The sequence below is a fragment of the Mauremys mutica genome, chromosome 2 (genome assembly GCF_020497125.1).
Source record: "Mauremys mutica isolate MM-2020 ecotype Southern chromosome 2, ASM2049712v1, whole genome shotgun sequence".
NCBI lineage: Eukaryota > Metazoa > Chordata > Testudines > Geoemydidae > Mauremys > Mauremys mutica.
Genome location: NC_059073.1, coordinates 125,984,083 through 125,995,203, shown reverse-complemented (window position 1 = coordinate 125,995,203; position 11,121 = coordinate 125,984,083).

Genomic DNA, 11,121 nt, shown 5'->3' with positions numbered 1-11,121 from the left:
GCCTGAAACAAAACATTGCCACTTCTGTGGAGAAAAATCTTCTACAAAAACAGATTTCCCCCTTTCCCTGCAAAAATTAACAAGCATAAAGGGGAAGGCAGATGAAACTGCAAGATGTTTAGGGGTTTTTTCACCATACTTGTGAAACTGGGAATTCCCCCTCTCTCCCCAGTTCTAACAGTTGAGGAGATATGTGTAAATAAAATGTTTACAATGGGTGGATAGAATATTTCCATGGTGAAATTGTGTAAACCCCAATAGATCCGGGAGGTAAGAAGAGAGCAAACTATCTCTCTAATTAGTGTGTGTGCTTGTATTTTTTAAATTATCCTGGCAGGTAGCCAGACTCTCCAAGTGTTTCAAGAAGTGCCCATCTCTTTTGAAGAAAAAGGATGTTGTGATAGACAATACTGTAGCATGCAAACATATTCCTGTATTTCTTCCAAGCTACCACAAGATGGCAAAGTTAGCTCACAGTAACAAACTTTTTAAAAGGGCAGTAGTTAAACAGGACTGGTCAAGGCACTAAAAACATCATAACTAAATGTGTGACTCAAAGATTGCAGAGTGAGCTAAGTCCCAGTCTACAGAGAAGGCAGTAGACATTCCAGCTCCTCCATGCATAGGAAAAGGCCTTATATTTTTAATAACCCCTAGATTGAAATCCTGGTTCCTTAAGTTAGAGGAAGTTTTGCCACTGACTTTAATGAGGCCAGGATTTCACCCCTAATTTTTAACCAACTTAAAATAATAGTTGCTTCCACCTAGTCTTGCCTTATTGATCTATGTGCATTCATCTCCTCTGCCAGACTAGCCCAACCTTAAAGCAACCAGGAACAGGTTACAACCAGGAGAGGGAGAAGAAGAAAGGTTGGCAGGTGAGGGGGAGGAAATCCCTGTTCTTCTAGGAGCCAAGTGGGGAGAGAAAGAAGAGAAGAATGTATAATGAATGAAGTCTGTGACAGCCCATTTTAGGCCACCTAATAATGAGAATACAACCTCCTGACAGTGCGTTGTGTTCACCTTATGATGATTTGTCAATAGGAGATGGCACTGTGTCCCATTGCAGCAGTGTCATAGTGCATTCACACTACATCATGAAGCCAGTATCATGTTATAATGTGCACCGTAATTGTTTTGTTTTGTGGGTCTCATTCTGGTTGTTAGGCTTGGGAAGGGAGTGGCTGGGTGATGTGCAGTGGTCTGTGATATGCAAGTGGTCAGACTAGATAATCTGGTGGTCCTTCTGGTCTTAAACTGCACGTCTCTCTAAAGTTGCTCTTCAAGGTAAGTAGTCCCACTTTTGCAGCTCTAACTCCCTCAGCAACAATACAGAGGGGCTGATGTGGAGAAGGATCACCAAGAAAAGAAACTGGATCTGCTAAGATAGTTCTATTCAGACTGTTGGCTTCCTTGTGGCTCAGACCTGGTTTCCTTTTCTCCTCTAAAGTACTTAGTGGCACACTTTGGGCTAGATCAGGGCATTTATGCCACTGACCTCTGTGGTGTATTGAAAACTCTGTAAAAATTACAAGCTGTCAGTTTAAGTCCTAAAAGGTTTCATGGCCCTGCAGATTAGGGGGCTCTGCTGGGAAGGGTGCACAATGCAGTCAGAGTCACCCTGGCTTTCTGCAGACTAAGGTGGGGTGAGTTGTGCTTCTGTATCTTTAGGAGCAGTTTTTTCTCTCTCTCTGCTCTTGGGTCTTCTGTGTTATAATTCTGAATTCTAAGAAATAAAGTAGTGTTATGTTGCAACCTTTTGGCAAGAGTGTTTTATGTTTGAATCTAACTTTTCTGTTTGTGTAGCATCAGTTGGAGAAGAAGGGAGACAGAGTTCTTCTCTGAATCTTCCCCTTCTTCTCTAAGGCATTTCCCAATCTCCCCGAGGTTCTTTTTACTTGGGGAAATAAATTGTGGCCTCATTGTGTGCTAAAGAGAAAGGGCTCTCTGCACTTTCCCTCACCACTTTCTCTGTATACCGTGCAAGGAGGAACACAAACTGGCCTTAACATTCAGCTCTGTTACATCAATATAGTCACAAGAGTCACATGCATCTCAGAGCAGAATTTTTGTATGCATTATTACTTTTCGTTTCCCCTTATTTGATACCTATCTGCCCCTATGCCATTCAGCCTTCTTTTCACCACCATGGGCATCTTCATTAGCTCTCCTGTGTTCTTCATTCTTTCTTTTTGGTTCTCAAGTATAGATGGGAAACAAGTTTCCATAATTTTGAACCTACTGGAACATTGTGAATTTTAATGCTTGACTCAAAGATCATTGAGCCAATGTTCTACTTAGCAGAGACTAGGAGGGAGAAGGAAAATGGAGGGGAAAGGGAAGGTCAAAAACCTGAGGAAAAAATGGAACAAAGTGGAAAAAGTAGAGACACTGTGAAAAGAGGGGTAGAGAAAAAAATCCGTATTTTGGAGATTCTCTTGTTGATGATATCCTGTATCTAGGGCTATGTCTACATTACACAGCTTTTGGCAACGTGGCTGCGGCGCCACATCCATGCTGCTAATAGTCATGCAGTATCGCCACTGTTTGTTGGCTCTCCTGCTGAGAAAAACCTTCTACCCGCAATGACTGGCATTTGTGTTGTTGGGGGGAGAGTGCTTCTGCCAACAATGCGCTGTTCACACTAGCACTTGCCACAGCAAAACTTTCGTCTTTCGGGGGGGAGGGGTTTAACACCTCTGAAAGATGAAAGTTTTGTCGTTCAATTGCCACTGTAGACATGGCCTCAAATAACGAAATCTGCATGTGCTTAATACATAACGTCTAATTTTACCATATGGCCAACTTCAGCTTTTATTTTATTTCTTAGTGCCAATGAGACTTTATGAGGCACTTGTATTTTTGTCAGCTTACTGAGATCTATACCAACATGATGTATTACACCTTTAATGCACCCCAGTCTGTTAAACATCTCATCAAACTGTTAGGGATATATTTTGCATCCTGTTTTGTTGGCAAGTTATACATCCATGTAATTGTTCTGTATATGTTTGTTGTGATTAGGGTCTCGTGACAAATGTGCAGTGTCCACCAGGTCCAGTAGCTACTATTACAGGATAACACAGATGTTACTGAGGGCAAAATTTGAGCTGCAGAAGCTCTCTCACTAGTGATGAAGTGCAACCCAGAAACAACCCAGTTTGATTCATATCCCAGGTTCATCAACCATGGCTGACAATTTAAGAAAGCATCACTTTTCTAATAATGAGAGCACATTTTATAAAGAGGCATTGGGATTCAGGAAACATGGAACTTCATGGTATAATTTAAAGTTTAAACAGAGTGTAACTGCATGTTAACATCCATGGTGGTTTAAAGAACATTAGGCAGGTTGGCTTATTAGACTCAGAGAAATTAATAAATGGTCACCAGATGGCAAAATATTGCATATTTTTGTTATGTCTCAGGCTTGTAATTTCCTCCAGGACAAGTATACTCCAGAGTTTGTTGAACCAGCATCCCAAAGTGGATCCATATGGAGTTTCCAACCTTCCACAATGGAAAAGTAGGCTGCTACCGGGAGAAACCTAGCAAGGGGAGCTACCTTTGTTTGTTTGTTTTGTTTGTTAATCTGGAGTGTCATTGTTAACTTGTAGTAATGAGTTGAAAACATTCAACTGATGGTTGACCTATTTTTGAATATTTGTTTGATCTTCTCCCAGAAGACACTTTTATTCTGGTGTGATCCCACTGTATCCAGTGGGGAAGACTCGCCTTGGACCAAGCATGAGCACACAGGGAGGAAGACAGGGTAAGTGCTCCATCACTGCACTCAGATTTTGAATCCAATGCCAGGACTAGGGAAAACTATAGTCCCAGAGATGTGGTGGGGGACACATTTTTCCCCAGAGGGAGCAGAGGGGAAATGGTTCCGTGGCCTATTCCTCCCTCTGCACTGGACTGTCAACCATAGCAGTTGCACTGGGGAGCACAGGATGAACTATCCGAAAACATTCTATGCAAACTCCTCTCTCTGACTAAAGCTTTCACTATAAGCCTTCTTGTTCTCTCTCATGTGTGCAGAATGAACACAGAGAAACTAAACAAACAGTGAATTGAGCTATTTCTCCCACAGGCTAGGGGAGACATGAGAGATCATTTCATTAGTAGTTTTAATGTAGTTTGAAGTGCTCTGATGCTACACCCATCGTGGACATATAAATACATAGAGAGACATAGTTAAGTATATACACTTATTAATCTCAATACCAACATAAAATATAATTAACACCCACGGATAAAAGAGAGGATGAAAACACAGCAGCATAACCCCTAACCAGCAGGGAATAAAGAGATCTAAAATTAAATCTGATTGAATCTGGAGCAGCATGAAGTGATATAGCAAGAAGCCATGCTTGACGAGTAAGAGCTTATGGGCTCAATTTTTTGAAATTGCTAAAGTGACTTAAGCTCCTAGAGCAGATTGTTAAAGGTATTTCTGCATCTTTAGGTGCCTAGGTGCTTTTGAAAATCCTACTAGATGCCTGACTCCCATTGAAATCAACAGGAGTTCAGGGCAAGGTTTTAAAAAATATTTTGGGAGTTAAGTTCCTAAAATCCTTTTAAAAATCTGACTCTACATACCTAGACTCTTTTGAAATGCCAACTAGGCACATATATGCATCTTTAGGCACCTGAATACCTTTAAGAATCTAGTCCTTCGGAATCTATGTCCCATTGCAAATCAAGGGGAGGTCACTTTGCTTGTTTTATTGGTTATACCTTATGTCAAGGATGCATAAAGTATAGGCTTGGTATCGTGTGTGTATGTATATATTGAAAAATTCTTTATTATTTATCTTTTTATTTCATTTTTAAAAAGTATACCATGATATATCTTAAATCAATAATACAGACTATGCTGCTTAAAAGAAATAGTTGCAGTATAGTAGTGATCGATTATTTTTTTTATTTCAGTTATTTGTAGATAGCTTGTGTGTGTTTGTATTTCAGCCTGAAATTGATGAGTAAAAATGTATTAAGCTTTTCAGCCTCTCATTGTAAGCCTTCTTTGTTAGCCTACGCTCATGTATTGGCCTCTCAATCAATAGCTGGATTAGCTTTCTCCTTGATTCTCTCAGTTAATAGATTTTATTTGGAAAACTGATCTTGTTTCTGTAGTTTCAAATTCTTTTCTATGGAGTACAGAATAGAAGGCCTCATATCACAACTTTCAATGTATCCCACATTCTTGTATGAGAAATTTCAGGAGAGCTGTTCTATCAGCTCTAGGTAATTTTTAATTCAACTGTTATTGGTTGTCGTTAGGATTCTAATTAAGAGATTATTAAATCTGCATTGTTTAGTGATGTTATTGTGGATCAAGCTTTCATCATGAGTTCATGCTCAGACTACATAATAGATCTGATACCAGTTTCTAGGTCTATGTTGCAGCTTCTGAAAAATTAATCAATTCTTAAATAGGTTTTATGAGGATGAGAGTAAAAACAATAGTCGCGTTCTCCAGAGTGTCTGTGTCTCCAGATGTCTATTAAATTAAATTCTTGTATTGCATTTTGATGAATTTAGTAATGGGGGCTAATGAATCAGAATTTGGTTTGGAGCTGTCAAGAGAAGAATGTAGATAAAATCACCCACTCTATTCATATTGCTGGCCATGTAATCAGTCAGCCATGTGACCAAACACATTTGAAAGAAAATAAACTTGCCTGTTGCTGACTGTAAATATTAATTGGTTTATCCTTTAGATTTTCTTGGCATTTTTCTGCTTGTTTATCCTTCAGAGTATCAAGAACTTCTAAAGAGGTAGGTTTTCTGTTTAACTCTGTACACAAATTGCAGCAGCATTTGATATACAAAAGAATAAAAACACTTAGAGCCTAATTCTCTGCTGTCCTGTACCTTGCACAGTAATTTACACTCATGTGCAAAGCGGTAATAAAGTGCTACCACTAGGGTAAATCAGGAGGAAATATTGATTTGGTAACCTTCTGGACAAATGTAAATGACTCTGCAACATGCAAGGCTGTGGAGAGTCAGGCCCGGATTCTCTCCGTCCTCCTGGTAGTTACATGGCAAACGACACATTGCAGTTTCTTGCATAAAAGCAATGTTGCCTGAGCTTTTAAAATTCTACCTTTTGAGAGGTGTCTTGGGCTTGTCATAAGAAAGTAGCATCTAAAAAGGAAACAGCAACAACAAAATCCACATCTAAAGATTTTAAATTCTTTTAAGTACAAAGGCCGCATTTCAGCAAAACACTTACACATACTTAAATCTAAGAGTACAGTTAAAGGCTCTGCTGAATCAGGGCCAAAGGTGATAACATAGTAGCACATGATTCCGCTATTGCAAAACCATGATCTAAGTTGTGCTGTTAAGGAATTGGCAAGCTCCAAAGGGGAAAGTACAAAAGAGGGATTTGAAAGAGATACTGGCTTTACAAATATTAATGAAGAGCTCCTCCCATGCAGAAGGAGCAGCATGGCTGAAGGCATGGAGGAGTTTGAGGGAAAATTTGACTAATTGGCAATGAAGGCTGACATCCTTGGCAGGGTGGAGGTTCGTATTGATGGCACTCTAATGTATTAGAGATGATAGGCAGGTTGGGAGTAAGCTGTGAAGGGCCTTAAAAGGTTACATTGAATTAGGCAAGTCCTTAAAAAAAATCAGATCTTTTATCATTTGCAAGTTTACTATGAAAATGGCAGAAAAACTTATAGCCAAAACATGTATAGTCACAAATCTCTCCACAGCATTTCATTGCAGTTCTGGTAGTTGTAGGCAAATCAAGGGCGTGAGTCTGTTGGTTCAGGGAAGTAGCCTGAAGATGTTCCCTTTACTAAGAGCATTGATGGGTTCTTCCAGATCTAATACGGTCTTGTACGATAACCTCCTGGAAGACCATTCTACATTGTAGCCTCCTTTTTCAAAAACAGCCTCCAAAATTTGCAGGTACAAAATCGTGGATGCAGTTATTTGCACCTGCATCTCTTTTTAGATGCTTGACTACCCAATTTCATCCACCAATCAAAAAGGTATCTAAATGGGAAGGGAGGGAGAAAACAATAGTTCCTGCCACTTTCTGCCTACATTGAATTGTGGGCATGAATTGCATCCACAATACTTGAGGCAAGTTAAGGTCCAGCTAAGAGTCATGGGTTACATAATTACACGCACTCATACAATCCTGTCATTTAACTTCCACACAGACTGTTCCCTAGAAAAGTATTATTTATCATTTATCATTTGTACTGCAGCGGTGCTCTAGCAGCCTCAGTTATGGACCAGGACCCTGTTGTGCTAGATACTGTACAACGACAGTCTCTGTCCCAAAGAGCTTACAATCTAAGTATAAGACAAAAGATAACAGATGGATATAGACAGATGGGGCACTACAAGGAAACAATGAGACAATACTGGTCAGCATGATAAACTGCGGTTGTTAGCCTCACTTTTGTGTAATTTTCATCTCCGCCCTATTGCCAAAGTGTTGCCACTAAAGTCCAAGAAACAGTGATTGGCTCAAACATGGATATTTGCTTTGGGTCCAACTTTGAGGCTTGGGCCACCTCTATGAAGAAAGCAGTAACATAGAACTTTTAAATTCTCACAAGCTAAAAATAAACATTTTAAAGCTCTGTTTACATTGTAATGTGCTGAACAACAGAAATAATGCTCGGGGTAGAAGATTATGCTTGCCAAAAGCATTTGTTGAAGTTCTCAAGCATCTCAGCTTTGCTTCAGCGTTAAATCACTCACAAAAGCCACTTATTGCCTTGTTATTCTCCATCTCTTAATTATACAAAAAAATCAGCACTTTGTTTAGTCTTTAATTAGCATAATCCAAGTAGAGAATTCAGTCTGGGCAAGGACAGAGGGATATTGATTACCCATGCTCTATAGGGTCAAAATTACTTCTGTGCTGTGTTTATTACTATATGTTCATAGCAATGGCAATGAAATCTATCATTATTATTGATCCTTCTTTTGAAGCAGTCAATAGTCATTGACCCATGCAGATAAATTACCGGTGTGAATTTTGCTATTGCTTGCTAAGCCTGTCCTATCAATAGCTGACCTATTGAACGGTTTTTCTCTCTCTTTCACACACAAAAAGATTAGCAGATGCATAATTGGGAAATGGTTCACAAACCACTTGCTCAGGAATGCGCTGTGCCTTTCTAAACTCTGAAAAAGAACAGTGTTAGTTATAAGATATTTATTTCTACCTGTTAGTGGCAGCAAAACACCCATTTTTACCAACCTCTTAACATGAGAGAGAGAGCAGTGTTTTAAATTGCTGGCACTTCAGATTATGAGTAGATCATGTTGGGACAATAAAGGAGCTAAGAATGATGCTTCACACTTCTGATTATCTGTAGGTACCACTAAAGTCCTCCTGAGGGATTATGAGAAAACCACCTATATTAGGAACTTTTGATCCAAAATGGGATGCAATCACTCCCTAAATTCAGGAGGAGGAGTACCTGGGGTTTTCACATTGCTCTTTGTAGACCTAGGGTATGCCTACACTGCAATTAACACCCATGGCTGGCCCATGTCAGCTGACTTGGGTTTGGGCTATGGGGCTCTTTAATTGTGGTGTAGAAACTGTGGCTGGAGCCTGTTCTCTGGGGTCCTCCCTCCTCATGGGAGCCAGAGCTCTAGCTGGAGCCTAAATGTCTACAATGTAATTAAGCAGCTGGGTAGCTAGAGCCCAAGTCACCTGACACAGGCCAGCCAGGGGTGTTAATTGCAGTGTAGACATATCCCTAGAGGCCTGCTGAAATTTTGGATCTGGATCTGGGCTTTCCCTAGTTTGGGAGGGTTCAGAGCCAGAATTTGGTTTGGGCCCAACTCTAGTAATAAAAACAACCTAATTTGCCTGGTAAATTAAGAAGCCTGTTATTTGGCTTCAAATTTCCCTCTTTATTATAATGAAATGAAAAAGAAGAATAGAGTGTACTTTATATGTTTGGCTTAAAACAAAGCCTCATTTTCAGCCAGCATCAAAACCATCCTCTACTTTTGTGTCTGTAGTACAGAGCACACAAATAGGGATTTGCCTACATAAAGAAGGAAGTGATACAATTAGGGTCAGATTGTGCAGCCGAGTCAAGGCATGAGGACTTCTGCACCCATATAAATCCATATGCACTTGCCCATGCAGATTTAGCTACAGGATCCAACTTTTAAATACCTGATTTGCAAATTATTTATATGTATATTTAGGTACATACAACTCCCAACAGGTGCTCATTTTATGTTCTATGCATCCAACCCACAAATCAAAACATGCAGTATGAAATAAGGAACTGTTTACCACACCTTGGCCTGGTCTACACTGCGGGGGGAGGGAGGGAATCGATCTAAGATACGCAACTTCAGCTATGAGAATAGCGTAGCTGAAGTCGACGTACCTTAAATCGATTTAGAATCACTTACTTCGCATCCTCGTGGTGCAGGATCGATGGCCACTGCTCCCCCGTTGACTCTGCTTCTGCCTCTTGCTGTGGTGGAGTTCCGGAGTCGATGGCAGAGCGATCGGGGATCGATTTATCATGTCTACACTAGACGCGATAAATCAATCCCTGATAGATCGATTAATCCGGCAGGTAGTGTAGACATACCCCTTGACACACAAATGCATACCCACCAGCTAATAAGACTATAATAACACAAACATAACCCCCTCCAAATTTACCACTTCCCCAAAAGGCTGGGGAAGAAGATGGTCTCTGAAGCGTGCCTAGAAGGTTAGCAGATTTTTGTTCCAGGAGACCAGTGGGGTTGTGAATTCCAAAGTCAAGGATTCCTCCCAGGGAACTCCTTGAAAGCAACTCCCTCCTGTGTATAACAACCCTTAGGAGTCACCACTGAACCAGGCAGAGAGAAGATTTCTCAGGTAATTTATATCTCAAAATATTTACTTGTAGCTTTCCAACCTACAAATCTCTAATCAACCTCAAATTCCACTAGAAACTCACTGGAAGCCAAGGCAGATCTCAGCATATGGTGTGCTTCTGGTGTGGCACACCACTTAATAAGAACATAGTGCAGTTTCAGTTTTCAGAGTGTGGAATGCAAGGCTACAAGCTACTGGGCAGCATCGTATAGTAAAGAGTGTTCTGCTACCTTTTAAGGTTGCACCGGTGGGTGGGGGGGAGTCACATAGAGGGGGTTATTTTTATAGGAGTGGGGAAATGGTAGATCTGAACTCAGAGGTTCACCTATCACTTCAGTATTGGATTCCTTGAACTTGAAAATCCCCCAAAGGCAAATATTAGCCTGTTCGCCTATTTTTACTGTCCGGGGTTATGCATGGGTCAGCAGATGGGGCAGTTTATGAAACAGGATATTTAGCTAGAGAGATCTAAGGGTTAATAGCTTTTGTTTTCTGCCCAGTTCACTTGAGAGAGGCTGAGAGTAATGTGTTTCTGTCAGAGCTGCAAGGCAGATGGGGACTCTGCTATTCTTATGTGCATAGATCTCCCACTGATATCCAGGGGTGCTCTCCAAATGTACAGACAACAGAATATTGGAGTTAAGATTTACCACGTGGATCTGAGTGAAGATTTTTGCCTTTAATCAGGGAGAGGCAGAGCACAGAATTTAAAATTCCAACAGTCTATTCACAAGGTAAAGAGGAAAGGAGCAGTGACTAAATATCTCCAAATCATCACTTACTGATCACTATGACTACAGCTAACAACTCCATCCTTCCTAATGTCCCAGAGTAACCTGGATCTTCAGTGAACATCAGCAAGATAGGGGAAATGCACACAGAGAACAGTGCACATGCTGGGAAAATGTAGGAAGTGAAGAATGAAGAGGGTGTCGAAGTTGGCAGAGACTACCAGAATAGTTAGAGAAATGTCAAGGGGTGCTGCCAGTACACAGAAACACTATGCAACAGTTTAGAGACGGAAAAGACCATATTGGGCTGTAGTACCACATCCAGTACAGGGAAATTTAGTCAGGAAGAATGTACTTACTAGAACTGAGTAAATGAATAACAACAAATGATATATCTATATTTGGGTTTTATACTGCTACTCATCACTATGATATCTGAACACCTTCTATGCAACAGCAAAGTCTCTAGTGGACTTCATGGAGTCTCTGGCACTTCTCCAT